The sequence below is a fragment of the Mustela nivalis genome, assembly GCF_964662115.1.
Source record: "Mustela nivalis genome assembly, chromosome: 7".
In the NCBI taxonomy this organism is placed as follows: domain Eukaryota; kingdom Metazoa; phylum Chordata; class Mammalia; order Carnivora; family Mustelidae; genus Mustela; species Mustela nivalis.
This window is the reverse complement of record NC_139026.1, coordinates 132,846,372-132,872,379: the sequence shown is the minus strand read 5'-3', so window position 1 is coordinate 132,872,379 and position 26,008 is coordinate 132,846,372. Positions and strand designations below refer to the sequence as shown.

Here is a 26,008-nt window from a genome sequence, read left to right as displayed (position 1 = left end):
TACAGGTCAAAGGATCATTACCTTCAAAAAAATCAGAGGGATTTTTTTTTTTTTTTCTGGCATGAGAGTTCTATATCCTGCCAAATTATTAACCACACATAAAGATGGACTAAAAGATCTTTTTAGATATTTAAATCCTCAGATGTTTTGCCTTTCATATGCTCCCTCGTCAGAAAAATACTGAATGATGTTCTTCAGAAAAATATGGGAAGAAACCATGAAACAGAAAGTACAGGAACCAGAAGACCTAACCCAGGATGACCGCTGTCCAGGAGGCCTAGAAACCAACCAGTCCAGGCTGGACTATGGGAAGGGACAGCTCCAGGGAGATCTTCTGGGTTATAAAAAACCAAAACTAATGTAGTGGACCGAGAAGAAAATAGAATCAAGAGGCATATTATCAAGCTACTGGAATATTTACAATTAAATGATTATACAAATTGAAAAAAATAGTCAACTAATAATAATAATATTTTAGTTTTCATAATAGTACTTTCCCCTTCAAGGAAGTTTATTTCCAGGTCAGAAAAAGAGAAGCAGAAGCTGCCTCTGTAGGTGGGGGAGGCACACTGGGCCCCGCCCCCCCACTCTAATCTGCCCCAGACGGCAGGCATCCTTGCTTCCTCCAGGGAGCCTGCCAGGGATGGTGGCAAGAGCCTGGGGCAGAGATGGCAGAGCAGCGGGCCCAGAGGACGAAAGAAAGACCAACAGCCTACAGGCCCGGGTGGGACAGGTAAAGCCCTGCCTCCGGCCTTGTCTGCTGGGGCCCCGGACTCCAGAGGAGCTGCCCGCCGGGACTGGGAAGGCAGAGGCGTGAGGATACTCGGCCGCCCAGATGGGAGTGGAGGCCACTTCAGTGTTGGCAGTTGGGTCTTCCCCAAGGCCCTGGAGCCAGGAGCCAGGAACACATCCCTGGTTGGGGAAGGGAGGGGCCGGCCAGGCCCCGGCCGGCAGGGGAGAGGCAGCAGCACATCCCACACCCCTCCAGGGTTTGGACTGTGGATGGTTGCCCATGGGGCAGGGACCCGGAGACCACAAGCTTTCGCAGACTCATGCGATAAGAGGTTAGCCACGGCCCCACAGCACTCGTCCCACGTGTTAGGGCACCAGGGTTAGACAGTTACTGAACTGACAGGTGAAAGCTGGAGGGTGGCCGGTCCCCGTGGGGCCTCTCTCCTTCCTCCCAGCATCCCCAACTACCCCCCACCCCCCACCCCTCCACCCCCCGCCACCACGAGGGGGAAAAGGAACAAGGTCCAGGCAACTGCAAAGACCCAGGGAGTCAGAGGCACCTGACTCTCTTGAAAAAGCCAGGGCCTCAGATGGGGTTAGGACAGGTGCGGGAATCTGGAAGGATATTCTAGGCTGGAGCCTTCCTTCACCACAGTAAAGGCAGAGGCAGCAACAGGAGACCACCAAAGAGGCTGGAGCCTCCAGAGCTGGGGGGGGGGGGGGGGACCAGCCAGTACTTTGTATGGGGTTGGTGTGGGGTCTAGACTGGGTCTGAAGGGTAAGGATGAGCACATCTCTCTGTCCCTCGGCCCTCCCTGCTTCCCAAGCCAGGACTCAGTATACCTATAATTCCAGAAACATTTTTTAATTTGCATAAAAAAAGGAATGTAATCCTGATGTTCTACTTAGCTCAGACAAAAACAAACGAAAAACTATAGTCATAATAACACAAACTCTGAATGTCGATTCACTCAGAAATTATGATATAGAGGTGCCTGGACGGCTCAGTCCGTTCAATGACTGACTCTTGGTTTTGGCTCCGGTCAAGGTCTCAGTCAGGGTCCTGGGTTAGAGCCCCATGTGGGACTCTGGGCTCAGCAGGGGCGTGTGCATTTGGATTCTCTCTCTCCCTCTGTTCCTCCCTCTGCTCCCTTTCTCTCTCCCTCTGTCTCTCAAATAAACAAATAAATTTTGAAAAATTATGGTGTAAATTAGGAAGAATGAGAATTACTATTAGATTTCTAAAATTATGTTCATGTGTTACAGTCATTAAAATTAAAATTAATTAACCTTAAAAGGCAGTAGGAACGCATGATTCCGGACATCTAGAATGGCAGATGCCATGTTTTTGCATTTGTTAAACCTCGCAGGGGTTGCTATTCATAGAGAAGGAAACAAAAATGTCTAAGAAACCAATCTTTTGTGGTTATCCAGTGAAAGAGGAACACTTAATTACAAGAGGAAAGGCACAAAAAAGAGAAAAACCAAAAAGAGTTCAATGAGAAAAGGTGACCAGAAATTTATATGTGGCTTGATTATGAAAATAATCACATACGAGTTTATGAGGGAATTCAAGAGACAGGGTAATTTGAAGAGTTTATTTTCATTTTATATATCCATGTAATGAAAGTAGCATATTCTATACATAGCTATTGTAAGTCATATCTATGTATATTCTATATATATTTCAAAATATGAACAGAGAAATGTATTTTGATAGCTGAATTTGGTATTGTGAATGATCGTGGATTTCATCTCTGCTGTTACTGTTATAATTAGAAAAAACCATTTTAAAATGAGTTCTTTTTATAATTACTGAGTGTTTTCTGTTTACTTTTCCTTTTGAATTTATAAAATTATAACATTTAGAATTGGAAGAGACAGGAGATTGAATTAAGTTGGTTAACTGAACACAGATGCCTAAAAATGACAGAAAGCGGTTACATGTTTAAAATAATAAACCCGCAACATAACAGGAAAACAGAGACATTCTTGGTGGACCAGAAATAAGAAAGAAGTCCTAAATAAGAGAAGGCGGAAAGCATCGGGATTATAGAGGAAGGTGTTTTTCCAAAATAAATAAATAAATAAAAGCCTGTTTTAGAAGGAAGGAAACATTCTGGAATTCTCCAAGACACCAACCCCATGCTTGGAAGTAGCAGCAAGAGGGGAGCCCAGAGGCAAAGCTAGGGATAACTGGTAGAAGCGGGACAAGGGACAAGGTCTGACTCCTTATTGCCAAACAGAGGTACTGCCCTCAGGCAGGGGCAATGAATATGAGCTTTGGAAGAATGTTTTGGAAACATCCAGAAATAAAGGGGAATCCCAATACCCAGAAGACTAACCACTGGCTCACCTTGCTGCCAGTCTGTCTCACTTGCGCATGAGAATGCTAGGAAGCAGAGAAAACATTCGCAGACACGCAGCAAGGAGATTCCACCTCAACCTCGAGCTCACAGCTAAGAATGGTCGATCCTTTGAGAAACACCAATATCCCATGAGTTGTACCAAACTCAGTAAATGGAAGCTTTTTTTTTTTTTTTCCTGAGGACACAGGGATAATACTCTCAGACAGATACGAGGGGATATTGCATTTCTGAAACCAAACAGGCCTTAAAAAAAAAAGAAAAAAAGGAAACTATTTGAGGCTTAGAAATAAAAACTATGATGGTCAAAAGAAGAATCTACAAGATCTAACCTGTCTGTCCCTTTCTACCGCATTTTGGACTGTCTCTGTGTTAACAGGGAACTCGCCATCTTATCAACCAGTCCATGCCCTTGTTGCAGAGCTCAAATTTCAAAGTTCAAGAGTTCTGGGGCACCTGGGTGGCTCAGTGGGTTAAAGCCTCTGCCTTCGGCTCAGGTCATGATCCCGGGGTCCTGGGATCGAGCCCCGCATCGGGCTTTCTGTTCCTCGGGGATCCTGCTTCCTCCTCTCTCTCTGCCTGCCTCTCTGCCTACTTGTGATCTCTTTAAATAGAAATATTAAAAAAAAAAAAAGTCAACAGTTCTGTCTTATACTGAGTCTGGTCTCCTTGCTCTCCATTTGTTCTGGATCTTTCTCTGGAGCAAAATTTAGCTTTTTCTTCTGCAAGCACACCTTTCCAATATTTACAGATATTTATTACGTCTCTTCTTGTCTCTAAGGTAAATAGTCAGTTATTTAACTGTTCCCCACCTGACAGCTTCTTTCTAGATTATCCCCAATACTTAGGAGAGAGGCTCTTTAAAGCAAGCTTGAACCTGCACATGGTATTTCAGAAGTGGCCTAATTTTCCCACAGTGGTATTATTACTTCCTCTGGTTACTCAGTTGCTATTAATAACATCTAAACTGACATGAGTGCGGTGCTTTCCTTGAAGAATTCCAGGAAATGAGTAAGTAGGTCTGTTTCTGTAATGTTGAATATTAGGTTCATCTAGCTAGTAAATATTTATTAACCACAAACTATGTTCCAGAGACTGTGCTAGGTAGTACTAGTGGGTCTCCCAAGATGAGCAAAGCATAGACACCTTCAGGAAGTATCCCGTTTACTAGGGAACTTAAAGTACACACATAAGTAACTACATAGTGGCGGTTATTTGACTAGTACAGACACAGGGCTTTGGATCTGATGGAAATGCATCATCCAAAAGCAGAAAGCCTTCCTCATGAGCAGTATCTCAGGAGGCTGAGGATAGAGCCCCACTGCCCAGGTTCTTTGACTGGACTCGGACCCTGTTTGCCAAATAGTCTCTTCCCAATCCCTCCCGCATCCTGGTGCTTGGTGTGTGTCCCTTTGGGTTTGAGAGGCCTGGCTTTAAGAACCAAACCTTCCAGGGATCCCACGGTTGGGTAAGTGCTCAGAAATATAGAAAGCAGTAATTCGGACAGATATATGTATTCCCATGTTCACAGCAGGACTTGTCACGATAGCTAAAAGATAGAAGCTTGTGTCCGTGGTTGGATGAATGGATAAACCAAGTGTGGTGTAAACATACAGTGGAATTTTTTTCAGCCTTAAAAAGACAGGATATTCTGACACAGGCTACAGCAGAAGGGAACCTGGCAGACATGCTACTTGAAATAAGCCAGCGACAAAAAGACAGATGTTGTACAGTTCCACTTATACAAGGTATCTAGAGTAGTCAAATTCATTGAAACGGAAAGTAGAATGGTGCTTGCCAACTGATTGAGGAAGGAGGGAACTAGAGTTTGTGTTTAATGGATACAGAACTTGTTTTGCAAGATCAACAGAGCTCTGGAGATGGATGGGGTGATGATTGTACAATGGTGTGTACTCAGTGAGACTGAACTGTACACTTAAAGATGGTAAAAATGGTTAAAATGATAAAACGTATACACTTATGTTTTAGATATATATACATATATTTTATCACCATAAGTAAAAAGAATCAGTCTATCCTTGGCCCTTACATATTACAAAATTCAATTCTTCACCCCTTTTCCTGGATCTGATCCACAATTTTGCCCTCGCTGGTGTATTGTGTTTACTTAGAGACATTCCCAACGTAGGGCTGCCTCACAGCTGCTGTGCCTGTGACAAAATGCTAGCCAAGGGAAAACTCTGCTCCCAAAGTAGGGGCTTGTCTTCAGGGACTACAGCTGACAGACAGATTCTAGAATCTTCTAGGCAAGAGTCACATACCACTCAGAGGCTCATCCGCCATTAAACCTGCATGGGCGCAGGCTCAGGAACTAACCAAGGGCTGGTTTGGCTCTAGTCTGGACTGAGCCTGACATGAAGGATCCCTATCCATGTCTGGGCCAATCTGGCATTTTCCACAGAAACTCATTCTGAAGGAGGTTTTGCCCACCATTTCTCCTCCATGCCCAGGAGAGGAGCTCATTCCCACAGTAGGCGGCCACAGCACCTGGTGTTGGCATTTAAAACTTAGGGAACAAGCTGACAGATTTGAAAAAACTGAAGTGACTGTGTCATAAAGAGTATTTTATTAATTTTGTTGACAAAGGTTGTTTCATTTGAATTATTTATGATGCTTTATAGCCCACTGGAGACTGCCCACAGCCCATTCAATAAGAGGCAATTGGCAGTGTAACCTGAGACCTTGGCCTACCTCTCAACTGTCAGATCCTCCAACAAGGAGAGGCAGGTCTTTTCAAGAAAGAAGAGTTATTCATTTATTCAGTAAATACTTACTAATATTGATATGATCATTTTACGGTGTGTGATAATAACAGGGTTATGACAATAAATGGGTCTGTGGTTGGTTAAATGGAAATCCACTGGTTCTAGGTCCATAAACGTCTGTTTTCATGTGAAACCTACCTCACCACAATCTTACAAAGCCCAGGTTTATGTTTCTTTCCTGAGTATTCAGGGAGGCCACCAGGGACATGTTATGGGCCAAACTGTGTCCCTATCCCACCCCCGCTCAAATCCATGTATTGAAGTCCCAACTCCAGTTCCTCAGAACAGATCTGGAGATAAGGTCTTTAAAGACGTAGTTAAGGGCAAACGAAGTCCTTCAGATGGGCCCTCACCCAGTATTTCCAGTGTCCTTATAAGAATAGGAAATAAAGACATAGATACGCACAGAGGAAAGATCACATGAAAACAGGGAGAAGTCAGCCGTCTACGAGCCAAAGAGAGAGACCCTGCCAACAACTTGATCTTGAGCCTCAAGCCTCTAGAATTGCCAAAGAATAAATTGCTGTTGCTTGTGCTGCCCAGTCTGGGGTACGTTGTTTTTGGCTCCAGACCAAACTAATATACTCTACCATTGCTAGTCCACCTCTCTGCCCATTTAATCCCATGACCTCAGTGACATCATAGGCAAGACGTCAGGACTGAGCAGTTTGGATTCATGAAGGAGCCAAAATAACCCACAGCTCATCAATCTTCCTGGCAACACGGTGTACTTTAGGAAAGAAAAAAAACCATGATGGCAGGAGGGGGTGGGGATGCACCATGCTACTACCCAGCAAGCCGCTGGTCTACTGAGAAAGCATATCTGGTATTACTCCCATTTTCACCCAGAGGAGGACTCCTCCAGTTTAGGAAGGCTCCCCAGGGGTTGGTATTGCTGCCTTAATAGCTCAGCACCCAGGCATCTTTGTACCAGAGTCACAAACAGTTCACACCAACTGTGCCATCTCTAAATAAAGACCTCCCTTTGGTCGTGATTTCCATGAATCTGAAAATCCCCCAACTCTAATCCCAAAAGAAGGATGCCATTTCCAGCAGTCAGAGAATGTAGGTGGTTAGCTCATTGGCTTTGTACTCCTAAAGCGTCTGCCTTGTGCTTCTCCCTCCCTGCCACCTCCGACACCCCCCACAGGAGCCATATGGTCACACCGCCTACTCAGCCTGGCCATGCCAACATTGGCTTTTGCTTCTTTAAGGGAACATGACAGACTCCAGGCAGAGACAGCTCTGGTTCAAACATCTTTCCGATGCCATGGACTCAACCTGTTGCCCAAATTTTCGTGCCAAGATTTGAACAGTTTTCCCAGCTTTTCCCCCTAATTTCCTGGGCCCTGTACGCAGTGTACTTCTTGGTCTGTTTCCCCCTCCCCTTTGTTCCAGGCTAGTCCATGCCTCAGCTCCCTGGCTTGTGGACTCAGTAGCAGCCCCAGCCATTGGCTATGACCATCCAATTCTCACCCGCTCACCTGGAGGGGCGGGGCCTGTGCGTTTTCCCGGTTGAGGTTATAAGCCTGTCCCTGATATCAATCCAATACGAACCCTACCTTTCCATACTTGTGAGAACTCCAGGCCAAGAACATGGTCTTAGTGCTTGTCACTCTTTTGCCTTTTACTGCCTGAAGTCTGGCCCAGACTTAACTACTTCTCCCTTCCTCTCCTCTTGGACAAGGAATTTTGCCTCCAACTCAATGGCCAAGCAAATTTGGTATTTATGGCCAACCAGGCAAAAGATTCCTCCCTAAAGCTTTCTTCCTACAGTCTCACTGATAGCAAATTTGTGTGGCTGACCTAAGAACCGGGCTACTTTCCGCTTTGGCCTGTATGGTAGATGGCTCAAGAAATATCATTCACAAAATCCAAACTAAGGCAAATGATGCCACTCCCAACCTCTGTGAGAGCTCTCATCACAAGTGCCCTTCTCTGTCTTGGGAGCTCATCCGCTTCACCACCTGCTTTGAAATCCACACTCATGCGGACCTTCACCAGCTCTTGGACTAGACCGCAAGCAGGTTTGTTTCCGCCATTCTGTCATACTGCCCCCTCCCCCATTCACTCCTTCCCCCTCTAGTTAACCATATACATGCCGTGTCACCTAGAATTCTGGGATTCCTTTCTTGGTTCTTCAATTTTGCCCTACTCTCTTATCGCACTGTCTTCGCTGGTTCAAAACCAGAGGATCATGTGTGCAGAGATGTTTACGCCCAAGGCTGTGCCTCCGTACTGCCCATGGCGCGGACTCTGCAGAGTGTATCATTGGCATAAGGAACGCTAATTGCCATTCTGATAGATTGAGACAGAAAAATGCCTCTGAAATGCCTCTGGGACAATGCCAGACCCATTTTAGAATAGAGATCCTTAAAGTGCATCTCCAGAAACAGTCATTTTGAGAAAAATATCCTTCTCCCCCCCCTCCCCCCAATTTTTACTTCCTTTGGCTTCATCCTCTTAGGCCATTCTAGGATTGTTCTCGCCGGGGCCTGAACAAGGCCGATCAAGCTGAAAAAACAGAGCACAGAATCAAGGTCTCTGCTGTTGTCAAGTTCAGGATTAGCTGGAAAAACCCTGCCTTTCGGGTACCGTCCCCCTATCATGAAACGCCATGTTCCCAAGACATTCTTGTAATCTATAGTCATTCTCCAATCAGAGAGCGCAGTAGGGTGATATTTAATTCATGTCTGTCAATCACAACACAAAGAAAGGCCTTCAGCTGGCCACCGAGAGAATCCTGTGCGGACGGAACAAAGAGTCGGTGGGGCTCTGTGGTCCCAGCGGCGCACTGTGCTCAGGAGCCGGCTTCTGGCTGCAGCGGCCCTTGCGTGGCTTCCGAATAATTGTGGCTTTGGAAGCAGCAAGGCAGATTAAAGAGATTAAATCAACAGTGCATCCCTGCGACACAGTCAGGAGAGAGAATAAGGTTGGCACTTTCCTGCTTTAGCTCTTCAGTCGCGGATCAGCATGTCCTAGCCATTAGACCTCTGCGTCAGATCCAAATATTTAAATTTTGGAGTAATTGCTACCCCTAACCCTCTCGACTGGGGCTTGTATTTAGCTCTGTGCTTTTTAAATGGACGCCTCAGCAAAACAGAGGACTTGTTGTATGAACTAGAGTATGAAAATGAACAAAAAAACCAAAAAACCCAAAACAAAACAAAAAGCAAAACTTTCTTTCCATGCCTTGCATTTATCGTTGGAAGTTGGAGGGATATGAATAATAAATAAATGAAATGAAACACTTCCGTGGTGATTGTCCCTAACACAAACACAGGATCCTGAGGCAGGCTGCAGCTGGACAACAAAGGCACAGTTCCTCAAGTTCAAGATTAGAGCACCAAGGATTTTTTTTTTCCCCTTTCCAAAAACAATCCTTGGGAAACACAGTGCGTCTGCCCTTCTCCCTGGCTCTCCCGTACTAGTAATGGAATCAAAAGGGTTTTGACTGTTAAGGCTACTCATGGGGACTTACGCCAACTCAAGGTAATGCAAAACCTAATCCATGTCTTTTTACTACCAGATATACACCCATCTTTACCTATAAATATCTATACAAAGGTATGTACATATTACATATACACATATGTATATTTACGTGTATGTTACATCTTTCGCTTTCAAAATATTTTCACATTTTGTTCGCTCAATTTTCAGGAAAGCGAGGAAGGTTTTACTGGCTCTTTTGTAAACCCCTTTTACAAATGGAGAAACTGTGAGGGTGGTACGGAATGAGGGATTGGGGGGGGTAAAAAAAAAAAGCAGATGGGTTTGGGGGTAGGAAGACCTGGCTTTGCATCTCTGCCCTCTGAGCCCTGGCTCTCTGACTTTGTCAAGCTCCCTAACCTTTTTGATCTTCGGTTCTGTCTCCTGTTAAAAGGGAAATATCATTCTCAAATAATATTTCCCTACAATGAAATCAGATAACACAGGTGAAAGTTCCTGGACCACAGTAGGCTCTTAAAGAGTAGTTTTCTCTTGCCCCCGAGTGAAGGCTGACAGCAGAGTTGGAACTTTCGCCTCTAACCAGGACCCTCTGGACCACTGGGCTAGCTGTTTGTTCTGACAGCTGACTGGCGGTGCTGGTGTGGTTCGATCCTCTGGGTGCCGGTGTGTGCCCTCCTGGCCCAGCAGCCACAGCTGCAGCATCTCTTCCAGAAGTTTCCCTTGCCCTTTTCCCTGTATTTGCTGCCTCCGTCTTGGAAACTTGCAACAGGAGGAGTTCCAGGAAGAGGTTATCCCTGTTAGACCCAAGGGCTTTTATATTCCACAACATATGCCTATTGTGCGAGGCTATAGTTAATATTTCAGAAGTAGGAAATCTCCAAGAAATGTGTCTGCCTCATAAAGGGTTCATGTTAGGGGCGCCTGGGTGGCTCAGTGGCTTAAAGCCTCTGCCTTCGGCCCAGGTCATGATCTCAGGGTCTTGGGATCGAACCCCTGAGCTCTCTGCTCAGCAGGGAGCCTGCTTCCTCCTCTCTCTTTGCCTGCCTCTCTGCCTACTTGTAATCTCTGTCTGTTAAATAAATAAATAAAATCTTGAAAAATAAATAAATAAATCATATATGCTCTGAGCCCTAACCACCTGGGTGCTAGAAATTTAACCTTACACATAATCCCAGACAGAGTTCCCGAGCCTTACACAGTACCAGGATGTAGTCAGGAGTGAAGGGTAAGGAATTCTAGTCAGTCTTGGAGATGTCTGATGCCCTCCCCCATGTGGGCCTTTCAGTCAACTCTCTTGCCATGCCTGGGATGAGGGGATGTGTGATGAGGCAGCACCTGTGGTCTCTTTTCCCGTCCGAAGTCTTGCCCCCTCCCTGGATCACTACCAGGAAGTAGCTCTCCTTCCCCATGGGTCTAGAACCCATTGCTTCCTGTTGCTGCAATAAATTCCCTACCACTATGGATGGTGAGAAAGTTTTTCACCATTTAGCCTCTAACTAGTTCTCCAACATGTCTCCTGTCATCTTTCCACAGACACCTTCTAGGCCAGCCATGCTAAGCAACCACCGGCATTGAACCATGTCCGCCATGTTTTCTCCCCTTATTGCTTCCCATTCATTGTCCCCTAACCCTGGAACAGCTTCCCGTGCCCTCCTCCCAACCTAAATCAGCCAATATTTATTCTTAAGCTTCAGCTTACTTGTTACCTGGTAGAAAAAGTCTTCTTTTGTGCTACCTGCAGACACTTCTCCTCACTGCATAGCACACAAGTACCACGGCCCCCATTCCACAGTACAATAACGGCCTGGGTGCAGGTCTGTTTGCACTGCTCATCTGAAGGAAATCTGAGCTTCAGCCCTGCAGCTCCAGCCCCTATCTGAAACAGTGACAGTGCCCGGTGTAGATTTTTAAATCAATTTTCTTCTGCACAGCAGCCCTATCTTTAACCTTCTTTCTCCCTCTCTTCTCTCCTTATAACCCTTGCCCTCTTCACTTGAATCCATGGCAGCGCTGCCCATAGTTGAGCCATTTGGGTATTAACGTGACCACCACGTGACCACCCCATGACCGTGGACTTGAATGAATCCCATATTCCACAATTATACAGCCAGGAAGGGATCTCAGTGGCCAGCTGATCCATTTAGGGCAGGACTCACCCTTAGGGATGGTCACTCAGTCTCTGCTGAAATAAATTCCCAAGGCTTTCATAGGAAGTGGACATGACGGAAACATCACGGAAGACTCTAGCATGTGAGGTCAACGTTACCGAGAAGAGCTCCCGGCACACAGGAGCGGACTGGCTCTGTGGTTGAGGGTAGGGCAGCCCAGAGCAGAGAGATGCTGAGAAAAAAAAAAGAGATTGTCTGTTTTCTCCAGAGCTTATTTCTCTTTCAGATTATAGCCCAGGTGAACAAGGAGGCTTGCCGGCCCTAATCTTGTGGGCTGCGTCCCGCGGGCTGGTGTTGGCGGGCATCCTGCAGGTGAGTAACTGCAGCCTTCTGCTCCGTCTGCGAGGAGCCTTTGTTATCTCCACAGCCAGTTTTGGACTCTTACAGCATTTGAAGAAGAAAAAAAGAGGCGAGGACAGTGGCTCTTTGTGTCTCTCAAAGGCGGCACTGTTTCCTTGGGCTGGCATGGCCCACGGACAACGTGCTGCCCTTCACGCAAGGTTGGTTAGCCGCCCCGACGTGCGGACGGCCCGGTGCCAGCCCGCAAGCAAGAAAGGCTGGGTTCCCCCACTATGTGAGGGTGATTTGCAAAGCAGCCAATGGAGAGCACCTTCTGATGGGTGGCTCTTCTGCCGTCCCAAGGAAGCAAGTTTGGGGAAGTCCTTCCTGTCCCCCGACTGACTAGTGACTCCCATTGCTTAGCAGTCAACGGTGGCCTTGCAACTAGAAAGGAGTTTCTAGGGATCTCTGCCATATTTCTTTTAGTTAAGTTCATTTTCAAAAGTTGAAAGCCAATAAACAGTTTTTTCTTTGTAAAGAGCGATTCTGCACTGTTCATTCACCGATACATTTAATAGGCATTGGTTGAGGACCAGTTTTGTACACTACTCCCCCCCCCACACACATACACACACTACATATACCTGGTACCGAGGTACTGATAGGAGCCACTCCTGTCTTCATGGAGTTCATAGATAAGTGGAAGTTCATGAGGATAAGTAACAAAGGGGCATCATGTGCCGAGGAAGTCCAGAGGAAGGGTCCCTGGGAGTCATGGAGGTTTCACGAGGAAGGCAGTGACTGAGTTGTCATGGAGGTGATGAAAGGCATGCAATATTGTGATGGTTGTGAGAAAGTGTAGCACATTCAGAAGACTGGCATTCCATTCAGGAAGGTTGGAGTGTCGGAGGTAGGTATACTGGGGGGAGTGGTGGGCAATGTTGAACAAAATATAGAGAGATTTTGGAAACAAGCCATGGGTGCTGTTTGGATTTTAGATTTTATTCTAAAGGTAGCTAGGGGACTTTGAAAAATTTTTGCTGGATGGTGACATGGTCAGGTACAGTGAGCCTGCCAATAAAACAATCCTACCTAGAAAGGAGCGCCTTGCCAGGGGGCCATGCCTGCCCATGGAAAAAGAAAGTCCCAGAAAGCTGGGACTTGTCCTTCTTCCCCCACTAGACTGTGTGTTCCTGGAGGGCAAGCAGAATTGCTCTTACTCCTTTCTGTACCTCTGAAACCTACCTTGGTAAATCGTGGTAAGCGCTCAGCAGATATTTGTTGAATGAATGAACAAATGAATGAATGACCACATGAATGGTTCTTTCCTCTTGGATTGGAGGGAGCAAGTATCACCTTTCTTCACGGGATTTCCTATCAGACTTGCTGATACTGGAATACCACTATTCTTTTAGTCTTATATTCCAGGCTCCACGGCCTCAGATCCATCAACTATCTCTCACGCAACAGGATTCTTCTACCACTGTCCTTATGGAATTTGCCATTGGCCGTCTGATTAAAATGTGCTCTTGAAAATGAAACATAAAATTCCAGGTAAGCTCTGGCCTCAGGAAAGTTTCTCCAGGCCTCTTCACCTACCTGATTGCTCTCCAACTCAGTTTCACCAGGTTGTTTTGGCAATCACCTAACACTGATGACTCATATTGTGCTTCGAGTAAATTAAAATCTTGAAATATTTTCCATATGTTCTATTTTTAAGGCAAATCTCCTGCAAGACAAAAATAAATTCTAAAATATTTCTCCTATTTGGTATATACGGTTTATTTCATTTAGACTCAAGTGTGAGATGATACATTAACTCTTTGAAACTTCAACTTGTTTTCTTGGACCCGTGGTTGCAGCCTATTAAACCCATATCAGCTACATCTTCCAGTCTGATATCATCTGCAAACATGATCGGTGTTCAATCAATACCCTAATTCAAACCACCAGGGGAAGTGTCTAACAGGCTGTATCCCTGTAGCATTCCAACTAGAAACTTCCCCAGGTCAATGTTTTCAAACTATGGTGGTGATCCTTTAGAGGATGATGAAATAATTTAGGGAGTTGAAATCAGCACTAAAAAAAAACGTCAAACAGAACGAACAGAAACAGAGTTTATTGCATGTAGTAAAGGTAAGTTGTATTTTGTGAAACTTTTGTCTGAGCCACACACACACACACACACTTCATATTCCCAGGGAGACACATGATAGAATTGCAGTTGACCCTCTTGAAGCTAGCTATGGCCATGTGACTTGCTTTGACCAATAAAATGGAACTGAAAGTGTTGTGTGCCCCTTCTAGGAGAAGGCATTTAATGGCCATGGCTAGTAGTTTGGTGTTGCAATCCCCTTCTCATGTTGATTAGGAAAAGTCTAGTGGCAAGGATGAGCAAACCTCCTTGCAGACCCCTGTCAGACATGGAGCCTAGAGAAAAATAAACCTTTATTGTCTTGAGCACCCAAGATTTGGGATTTATTTGTAACTAAAACATAAACTAGCCCACCCTAATATGTGGTTTATCATACACATATTTTCCTGTACTTTAAGCCATCTTAGTCTTTGTTTTAATTTGTGTCTTTGTTTCTATAGTGATAAATCTTGATTTTTATGTCTCTGTACAGTCTATTGAGCTGTAATAATTCTCTCTTCTGATTTTCCAGTGTTTTGGGGTTTTTTTCTGTGGAAGAGTCACATCGCAAGAATCCTTCTTGAATGAATATCAATAGTGGGGCAGTTGGAAATCATACTTTCTTCATTATATTTGGCAAAGAAAAAATATACTTCTTTTTAGAGGCACTCCACCCTTCAGCTGCAACTCATTACTGTCTACCTAAATGCACTAAACTAGCCAGAAAGCAAATGTTTCCCATTACAAATGACATTTATCAGCTAGTCTCAGGGCTAGGTCTCCTTCAAAATTGATCTAGTTTGGAAGAATGGTTATGAGTCACTACTGGATTTCTCAGTGCTTTCAAAGTAAAAAAATGTAATGGATGATATGATTATCATTGACCTAGTGCATCTTTCATATATATAAATATATATATCTGTATCTCAACCATAACATTTGTATTTCAAATGAGGCATTTTTATTTTACTACCAACATTAGAATGCCTTCCTGGATATGTCTGATAGTCTTTCATTTGCACTGATACCTTACATTTTGAAATTTTATGTTTAACATATTCATTATTGTATTTTCACAATCTGTTATTTTATTTTGCATGGTTGCCCAGAAATTGAACTATATTGTTAAAATGTTTATGTTCTTATCATCCAGACTTTAAATCTGATAGAAATATAGAAAGTCCCCAACTTCCACAAGGCTTATGTTCTAAAAACTTATAGTCTAATTTTGGGAGCTTAGGTGATATTTCCCAGAAATAATTCTGAAATCCATTATTAATTCCCACCCTAGCCACCCAAAGCCAACTTAATTCCTAAAGTGGTAGAAATATATTTTTGAGTGTTTATGTGTGGTCATCCTAGATATCTAACCATCATATATAACAATGTCTGGGAAAACCAACTCTTTGGCATAAAAAAAAAGGCACATATTTATTTGGAGAAAATACTTGTTCCCTTAAACTTTCTTATGAGAAGGGAAGAAATGTGGCCGCCCTAGGAATACATTCTACTTTTTCTTAAAGCTATGGAAACAACAGTCTGCTGACTTTTTTTTTTTTTTTTAAGTATAGAAGCATGGGAATCTTTTTTTTTTCCTCTTCAGATAGCTTAGGTGAGCCTCTTAAAACATCAGGTATGGCCTGAGATGGATGGTAAAACAAAAAAAGGTTTTGTAAATCAGATATTTCTTTCAAAATACTCATACTTAATTTCATGCGGTAGCTGGAAAGATATAGACCCATGTAGAAGTAATGTAATGCAAAATTAATTCATTCAGAGTCTTAACCTCTCATTCTGATTTCTCAACTATAAAATACTAATTACAATCTAGTAGGAATAATGACCTAATAATTTTTAGTGAAATAATGCAGTTACAAAATTCATGCTCCAACCAATCTATCCCTACAATGCCACAGAGAGAATTGGAATGACTTTGAAATTCCTAAGGTTGGAGATATGAAACAAATATTATCTGTTTATTTAGTGATAAGTTGTAGTTGGGCTCTGTATTACCACTTTGAACCAAAGATGAACTAACTCAATATTGGATCAGTAGGGATTTTGTTTTTAGGCATTGTTTGCTCCATTTTGAAGACAATAAAATGTCAGCCCATGAACAAGAAAGTGAAATAAAGAAGAAAACCTCTGACTCAATAAGGAATGATTCTGCCTTTGACTATATTAATATAGTACCATAAATTCAAGAAAAAGATTTTTCCCTGCTATGAAAAGAAAGGAAATAAAGAGATCAAAACAGTGTTTGAATTTTTGAAATCTTTTAAGCATCCAGTTCCAGACATCCAGTAACACTGACAAGAGTCTTCCCATTACTTCTTGAAGAGGGAATCGAGAATCACCCACAAGGTTAAATGGTCTCAAGAAGATCATCCCATTGTAAAATTGCCTAGGAGACAAATGGAATTTTCTAAAAGTCACCAGGATTAACCTGTTTGCTAAATGAATGGACAATGCCAGTGCAACAAAATGAAGTGCCATGGAGGAGAGTCATCAGGACCTTGACTTTTGAATCAGGAGATCTTGGTTTTCATTCCTCTCCTATATTAATGACCTGGTCATTTTGATGGTCGAAACTTAGTTTAACCTTCTGCAACTATATATTACTTGCTCTCTAAGTCTTTTCCTACTTCAATATATCCATATTTCAGTGACGATTGCCAGTCGGCTCCGTCAGACATTGGCCCTTCTAGATGCTAAGGAGTGGCAGCATCTAGTCTTAAGTAGCAGTTGCAGCAAGAGGCACAACTGTCATTCATTGGAAATTGACTATGGACAAGAGTCTAAGCTTACATGCGTTTTCTTACTTAATCCTCAAAATATCATTAGAGACTTTATGTAATTTGCCTGAGTCCTCCTAGCTAAATGCTTAATGCGGGAAGAAGTAGTGAATATTGATTTTTTCATCATCTGCTATAAAATTAACTGCCATAGCAACTTTGAATGAAAACATAAATCTAATATACTCATTCTTACTGGAAATTGGTTGTCTTGTGTGTATTGGTAATATACAAAGATTTTAGTTTAGGTAAAATTTGGATCCATTCAGGGGTGTTATGTGTACAAAATTATGCATAAAATCATACAGTGTTAGAACAATTAGGGGTCTAAAAGACCATCTAGCAATGTGCTAATATATTAGCCACTAGCTATATATGACTATTTAAATTTTAATTTTAATTAGTTAGATTGAAAACTTACTTCCTCAGACACATGTGGCTACCATATTAGACAGTACCTTTATAAAACTATTTCTATCATCACAGAAATTTCTATTGGACAGTGTAACTTTAGTGACTACTTTCTAATTCAACCCTTGTGGAGCAATTAGGTTGTCTTTGGTCACAAGTAGGAGAAAACCTGGCCCAGATTGACTTAACCGAAGAATTAAAGAGTGGGGAATTTATTGGTCCACATAATGGGATAGTCCAGGCCTTGACCTAGGGGTTCTTGGGACGTTCGTGTTCCCCCTCCTGTTATTTGCTCATCTTTGCTCATCTTTCATGTCTAATCTCTCCACACTTCCTCCCCACCCCCTAATGCTTCAGCTTTGTCTTAAGACCATTTCCATTCATGGTGACAATGTTCTTGGTGTTCACGGTGACAGAGTTCTAGACCTTCTCAACCGACCCAGAGGAAGAATTCTTTTTTGGGGTAGCTAGAAGAATTGAGGGGAAATAACTTCTCTGAAGCCTCAGCATACACATAGTTTTGTGTCACTGACCCAAATTTGATGATATTTATTTCTGAGTAATTCTTATGGCGAGAGAGAATATTTAAGATAGGCCTAAATCAGTCAGGCCCACGTCTGGGTCAACCCCACTACATTCACTGAAATTTCATGACTAACGGACAATGGATTTGCAAAGGGTTTCCCCTCAAAAACCTCACAGTACTTTAAGCAAAAGAAGAGAAGAATAGATTATTGTAAGTCACCCCCAAAATAAACACTGTGACCTTCATTTTTACTCTATCCCCCAAATGATGTCTAAGGGTGTGTTAAAATGCCATGCTAGAGTTCATAGAACTTAGGCAACAGTATAGCCTGGATTTGGTTTTTATATTCCTGAGAAGGACCCCTTCCACTATACTATGCTGGCATCCCATCGTGATATATATATAAAAGATGTATACCTTTGAGTAAGTATCACAGAAGGTATAAAATTACCAGATGTATGATAGTAGTGGGAATTCAATTTCAAGAGCTTTGCCTAGACCTGAGAAAGAGAGACTCTAGTGAATGGGTAACCTCCCAACTATGCTACTCTGTAAATGGACAGTTTAGTTAACTTCTACTGGTTAAACTTTTAACCACATTTCTCTTGCATTCCCTACAACATAAGTCTGTACAATAGCCATCACACACAGTAGAGGTCTCTGAGTCCAGATGAATGTTTTCTAAAGCTCTTTGCCAGACTAGACAAGAAGGTGTTATTTAGGTGAAGAATATTATTATCCAGTTTCACTTAAAGGGGAAGCAAGTGGTGCCAATAGTCATTAGTTACATTTCTTTTGAGTCTTTTCTCTCCGTTTTTAATAAATATGAAAGCTGGGTCTTATTGTTTTAAATTTCTAAAGGTTATATAAATGTGGAAAAGAAAACTGACTTAACTTGCTCCTTCCTCAAATATAAATATATAAGGGGAATATCCATACAAGTCTATTTACAATTTAGAACAACAACAACAACAAAGATTGAAAAAGTCACGGTGATGAGTCCAGAATGTCCAAGCCAGGTTTCAGGCAGCTGGCCCTTGGGTTGCTAAGTATGTTTATTTTTTCCATTCTCTTCTGAAACCATAGTTGCTACAAAATCCCAGAAACACAACTGCACTGAATCTACAGAGCTCCCTTATTCCATCAAGCCCCAGTCACCAAACTGTGATTAAATGGGTGTGAAGAGTAAAACAGCCCAAGATTTCTAAAATGTCACATATTTGCAATTTGACCAAAGTGGAACCAAGCCTGTAGGCTTGTCTCATTACTTTTTGGCAAGGGAAAAGTGAATATCCATGGAAATGCTCTTAAAATTGTCCTTATTTTCTTCTGAAAAATGGTATCAATTTATACAGTAAATCTAAAGCTTAGTGTGAGGGGTCAGCATACCCACTGACTAGAGTCTCTCAAAGAAGAATCAACCTACCCCATTCCCTACCCAGAACAGTCTCTCACCTCTATTAGCTGCATAAGAAAGAGCTCTCGCTCCTTCAGAGTCACTGTTCTGCATCTGTGAGGCCCAGACATCGGGCTTTTCAGGACAATAATTGCAATTCTTCTCTGAACTAAATGAACCAGCCGCTTTGGTTTAAAAGAAAACATTCTAATGACCATTGATTATGATAGGGTCGGCTCTCCCTATGTACAGATACCCATCTTAGCAATCAGCAAACCCAATATTCTACTCACAGATTCCAACAACAGCTTCTACAGGTAGAACAGTTATTTTCTTGTTTGCCTGGTTTTTTGGTCTTAGAAGTTCTTGAAGATGACAGTAGCTCATATTGTTGTCCCATATTAACTCCTTATTTAAGACATCAATTGAGACCATAGCTTAACTATCTCCAATGTCTTTTTATTTTCTTGAGAAAAAGTAATCAGTAAGAAAAAGTAAATTAGTAAGTTGAAATCCTCTGAGCCTTTTCTGTACCCCTCATCACATACCTGTGCCTTTTGGGATGAATGTTTAACAACATTGGGACAAGAGCCTGTTCTGGGTTTTAGAGTATTATAGTATACTGATAAAACATTATCAGTATTTAAATATTCTTATATAACTTTCAGATAGTAACAGTAAGTCACTGATTAGATGAAGTAGATGAATACATATATGAGCCTTTAGTCGTGTTTAAACCCAAATAAATATGAGCATATTTAATTTACTTATAGAATTGATGAGGGAAACTTGACATATTCCTTAATTAGTGTCATTGCTCTGATAGAAAGGGAAACCCCTGGGACGCCTGGGTGGCTCAGTTGGTTGGACGACTGCCTTCGGCTCAGGTCAGATCCCGGAGTCCTGGGATCGAGTCCCGCATCGGGCTCCCAGCTCCATGGGGAGTCTGCTTCTCCCTTTGATTTCTCCTCGCTCATACTCTCTCTCACTACCTCTCTCTCAATAAATAAATAAAAATCTTTAAAAAAAAAAAAAAAAAAAAAAAAAAAGAAAGGGAAACCCCTTAATAATATTTACTTATATATTTCATTTCAACACACAATGCCTTATGATGGTAAACAGTCTGAGCCCTTACTCTTCCTACATTATTGACTAACATCTATTATTATATCTACTAATATCAATCATTATACTATCAGGATCCAAGATAAATGTTTTTATAAGTTTCTTAGGGAAATAGACAATAATGAGATGCATAACAACAGTATAGTTCTGAGAACAAATAGAATTTTCTGAAGAATGGTAGAAAGAATAATATGCACAGTGGTGTTGGGGGGTGACACCACCCATCACCCCGACAATACAGTCATTGGGGATGAGATCAGGGTAAAGATCCAGTTCTCAAGTTCGGTGTTTGTGCAGCCTTGAAAAAGCCACTGAACTCTTTGAGACCTGGTTCCTTCATCTACAAATTGAGGATGGGGTACCTGGGTGGCTCAGTCAGTTGGGCGTCAACTTGATTTCGGCTCAGATCATGATCTCATGGGTCAAGAAGTCAAGCCCCGCACTGGGCTGTGCTCAGAGGGGAGTCTGCTTAAATATTTTCCCCTCTGCCCCTCACCCTGCACACGTGGGTGTGCATGCTCTCTCTCTCTCTCTCTCTCAGATAAACAAATCTTTAAAAAAAAAAAAAAAGTGAGGAGTGCCTGTGTGGCTCAGTTCGTTGGATATCTTCCTTCAGCTCAGGTCATGATCTCAGGGTCCTAGGATCGAGTCCCACACTGGGCTCCTCGCTCAAAAGCAAGGGGAGCCTGTTTCTCCCTCTCCCTCTGCTTGCAGATCCCCTGCTTGTGCTCTCTCTCTCACTCTGCCAGATAAATAAATAAATCTTTAAAAAATAAAAAATAAAATGAGGGTAAAAATACCCTTCTTCTCTTTTATGGTTATCGTAAGAATCAAATGAAGTTACTCAAATGATCTTGAAGTTTTTAGTGTGCTAGTGATCAAAGTCAATGGCCTTCTCTGTCTTTGTGCTACTCAAACTGTCTATATACTCGGTTAAGTAACTCAAACTCTTTCTTTTTATAACATAATACTCTATTGATTCTACTTCCAACTTTAGAAAATTTTTCTTTTTTTTTTTTTAAAGATTTTATTTATTTATTTGACAGAGAGAGATGACAAGCAGGCAGAGAGGCAGGCAGAGAGAGAGGAGGAAGCAGGCTCTCACAAGTAGATGGAGAGGCAGGCAGAGAGGAGAGAGGGAAGCAGGCTCCCTGCTGAGCAGAGAGCCTGATGCGGGGCTCGATCCCAGGACCCTGGGATCATGACCTGAGCCGAAGGCAGCGGCTTAACCCACTGAGCCACCCAGGCGCCCCTAGAAAATTTTTCTTATCCATATTCTTTGTTAACTTCCTCCTGCCTCCTAAAATTAATGTCCTTTGACATTGTTTCCTTGGGCTCTTGAGGCTTCTTCTCTACTCTGTGTTCATCTCTCTATCTCTCTGTCTCTCTCCCTGATCTCATTGTTCCTTAGGGCTAAGTATCCCCTTTAGGTGAATGATTCTCAATTTCACGTCCCTAATACACAATTCTGTTCTATTAATTGCATGATCAATTAATAGACCTACCTAGAAAGTTCACAGGTAATTGACACTCAGGATGGACAGCTACTGCCACAACATAGCTCTTGCTATTAGATTTCCTGTTTCTATGGAATGACACCATTTTTCTCCTTTATTCTTTCTCATCCTCAATTTTTATGCTTTACTGATTTTCCTTTTACAGATCCTTTTGTATTTATTTCCTTCCTATTTCTATGCCACTGCCATGGCTAACACTCGCCTTACCTTATGTCTGAATTATTGCAGTAGCCTCCTCAGATCTTTCCTCATGCCTAACTCCTCTCTCTCAAGTTCATTGACTACGTGCTGCCAGAAAAATCTTCCTAAAGCACAACTCTGGACATATCATTCTTCCAAAGCAAACACTTTGAAAGATTCCCAGTTGCACATGACATTAAATTCAGACTTTTGATCTTGATTCAATTTACTAACTCATTCAATGACTATTTATTGTTAAATACTGGAAATAAAACAGTGAACAAAACAGGCATCATTCTTGCCCTCACTGAGTTTTCTGTCTGGTATGGAAGACAAACCTTACATGAATAGGTGAACAAAAAGTTAATTAGAATTGTGAACACTTTATAAAATGGAAATAAAGTTTATTTCAAATGACTTCACCTGGCCTGGAGGATCAGAGAAGGCTCTCCTACAGAAGTTTTATGCATATGTATCATATACAGATAGATTTTCATTTCCTCGGGTCCTCTACTCATAATTGATTTCGCTCAAATCAAGCATAATCAGAATCCCTGATTATGCATTCTTCTGTGCTTTGTTTATGCTATAGGTTTTATTTATAATCTATTGCACATATCTTTCAAATTCCACCTCCCTTATCTGTCCTTTCTAGTAATTTCCCCAACCAGCTGCGAGTTCTTGCTCCCTTAATCCACCATATCCCTTTATGGTTAGCTTTCTTTAAATGTGTGTAAGAGTGATCCAGTGATCTTGCTAAAGCCATACTTGCTTGGAGGATACAAAAATCAGTTGTATTTCTAAGTACTAGCAAAAAACAACTGGAAGATAAATGAAAAGTCCATCAAAAATTATAAAATAGAGACTTCTGCTTCCAGCCCAGATTTACTCTTTCACCTGAAACAACCAAGCAACAGCAATAACAAAATACAAACAAACCAAAAACACAGACAAGAATATGAAACGATGATTCGAAACCACTGAGCATTAGGCAATGGAAGACAATGATCCCTGAGAAACAGGAAATGAACAGGGCGAGTGCTACAATGGCCTACACACATGACCTTGAGAAAGTCTGAGCACTTCTAGGTTTCTATATACAGAAAGAAAAACCAGTCAAAGCTCAGTAGACTCCTTGAATTGTGGAGATGGAAGTGAGAGTCCTGAGAGATTGTGAGACCTAGAGTGTTCAGGACAGGGCAACAGAGGAGAGTTTTTCGTGAAAAGAGAAATCTAATTATCTAAAGAAAGTGCCCCTCCAGTATGCAGCAGAGTACCAATCAATGGATCTATGTAAAGAAAGTACTTGACGTTGGGAAAAGATACATCCAAAGGGTTGATGGAACAGAACCTCTTGCATACACATGACCAGGAGCAGTGACTGTTCCCACTAGACAGAGTGGAAAAACACCGTAATTCAGTAGGTATTCCGTAGAGTATATATAGAGAGAAGGCTCTGGCTTCCATAGGAAGGAATAATTGAGCAGAACTCTGGTTCTTCCTAACAAATTTAAAAGTAAGACCCAGGGACGCCTGGGTGGCTCAGTTGGTTAAGCAGCTGCCTTCGGCTCAGGTCATGATCCCAGCGTCCTGGGATCGAGTCCCATATCGGGCTCCTTGCTCCGCAGGGAGCCTGCTTCTCCGTCTGACTCTGCCTTCCACTCTGTCTGCCTGTGCTCGCTCTCGCTCGCTCTCTCTGACAAATAAATAAAATCTTTAAAAAAAAAAATAAATAAATAAAAGTAAGACCCAAATGGGTTAGACTGCACCCCGGAACAAATTTCGAGAAGTATCTATAGTAATATAAAATATCCAGCACCCAACAAAGTAAAATGTACTATGTGTGGCAACTGATCAAATATTACCAGGCATAAAATAAACAGAAAAAAATAGAACTTGTAATGAAAAGAAATATCCCCCGATTCAAACTGACAGAACATAGATGTGAGGGTTGACAGACATTGACACTAAAACAATAACTGCTATTATACTCCATTTGTCCAAAAAGTTACACAAAGACATGAAAGAAGTATTCTTTTTACATGGAAGATATTTTTAAAGGATCCAATTGAACTTGTGGAGTTAAACATACAATGCATGAGCTGAAAACACTCTGGATGGGGTTAACAGCAAATTAGACATTGCAGAAGAAAAAATTAGAGAACTTGAAGATAAAGTGATAGAAACTATTCAAAATGAAAGACAAAATCCTGAAAGACGCCAGAGGGAAAAAGTACTTGATCTATAGAAGAACAAAGATAAGAATTATATTTGACTTATGCTCAAAAACCATGCAAGCAAGAAGAGAGTAGAGTGAAATATCAAAAATGTTGAGAGAAACACCAATTTAGAATGCTGTACTCTGCAAAACTACTTTTCTTTTTTTTCTAAAGATTTTATTTATTTGAGAGTGTGTGTGTGTGTGTGTGTGTGTGCACGCGCACAAGCAGGGCGGGTAGCGGGGGGTAGTGGGGGGATAGTGGGGGGGTGCGGACAGGGAGAGGGAGAAGCAGACTGTCCGCAGGAATAGGCAGCCTGATGCAGGGCTTGATTCCAGGACCCTGGGATCATGATCTGAGCTGAAGGCAGGTGCTTCACGTCTGAGCTACCCAGGAACCTCATGCAAAATTATCTTTCAAAAGTGAAGGAGAAAAACAAAACAGAAATTGTGGGGATTTGTGGCCTGTAGACCTGCCTTGCAAGAAACATTAAAAGAAGTTTCTTGAAGAGAAGGAAATACTACTGGTAAGAAATTTGGATTTACATAAAGAAAAGAAGAACATCAAAGAATAAATAAGTGATTTTTAAAAAATTTTTTTCTTATTTTCTTCTTTTTCTCTTATTTTTAATTGATCCAATAATAGATTACTGAGAATAATAATAGTAACAATGTATTCAATGATATATGCTTATGTGTATGTCATACACACACACACACACACACATGTGCTTATGTGTGTTTATAGATGAGTGAAATGAATGACAGCAATGATACAAAAGACAGGAGGAAGAATTAGGATAACGTTTTTACTTATAAGGTGCTCACATTACCCATGAAGTAGTGTAGTGTTATTTGAAAGGGCACTTGGATCAGAGGCGCCTGGTGGCTCAGTGGGTTGAAGGATCAGGCCCCTGGGATCAGGCCCCACGTTGGGCTCTCTGCTCAGTGGGAAGCCTGCTTCCCTCCTGTCTCTGGCTGCCTCTCTGCCTATTTGTGATCTCTCTCTGTGTGTTAAATAAATAAATAAAGTCTTAAAAAATAAAAAAATGAAACGGCACTTGAATCAGTTATGAATGTATATTTATAATAATTGAAAACAAGACATAACCCAAATATCCATCAAGATTTGAATGGACAAATTGTGGTATATTCATAGAATGGAGTGTATTTATACTCAGAAAGAAAGAAAGTACTAATATATACAACAGTACTGGTTAACCTCAGACACAGTATGTTGAGTGAAAGAGGACAGTCACAAAGGTGTAAAATCTGTGTCTTTCCACAGGTGAAGTTAAAGAAGAAGCAAAACTAACCCATGGTGACAAGAGTCAGAACAGTGGTTGCCCCCGGATGTTGAAGATTAACCTGGAAAAAGATATGGAAGAACTTTCTGGGATGATGGAAATGTTGGTTGTCTTGACTGGGGTGGTGGTTTATAAAAGAACTTTCTGGGTGCCTGGGTGGCTCAGGGGTTAAGGCCTCTGCCTTCGGCTTTGGTCATGATCCCAGTCCTGGGATCGAGCCCGGAGTCAGGCTCTCTGATCAAACAGGGAGCCTGCTTCCCCCCCCCCCCCGCCCCCGCCTGCCTCTCTGCCTACTTGTGATCTCTGTCTGTCATATAAATAAATAAAATCTTGAAAAAAAAGAACTTTCTGGGGTGATGGAAATGTTGGCTTTCTTGATTGGGGTGGTGGTGTATCAAAATGTATGCTTCAGATTTCTATATTTTATTCTACCTGAATCTTGCTTTGAAAATTAAACAAATACGAACTTTGTCATGTAACATATGAATGAGGAGTAACAGTTTACAAAGCTCAATTGTGTTCCTCAATATTTCTTTAATTTTTTAAAGTAGCTTCCAATTTCTACTCATTAAACCCATGTCATCTATTCAAACTTAAAATGCATGTGCTTGTACA

The 26,008-nt window shown here is 42.0% G+C and overlaps 1 long non-coding RNA gene across 2 annotated transcripts; it reads left to right on the top strand.

The window, feature by feature from the left end:
- Positions 1-633: 633 nt before the first annotated feature.
- LOC309869526 lies at positions 634-25,514 on the top strand. 2 transcript variants are annotated; one of them, XR_014314235.1, is made up of 4 exons: positions 634-733; positions 11,732-11,817; positions 13,200-13,338; positions 25,375-25,514. It is a non-coding gene; the product is annotated as an uncharacterized lncRNA (long non-coding RNA). The 2 variants fall into 2 exon arrangements; XR_014314236.1 differs by lacking the exon at positions 25,375-25,514 and adding an exon at positions 14,451-14,724.
- Positions 25,515-26,008: the final 494 nt, after the last annotated feature.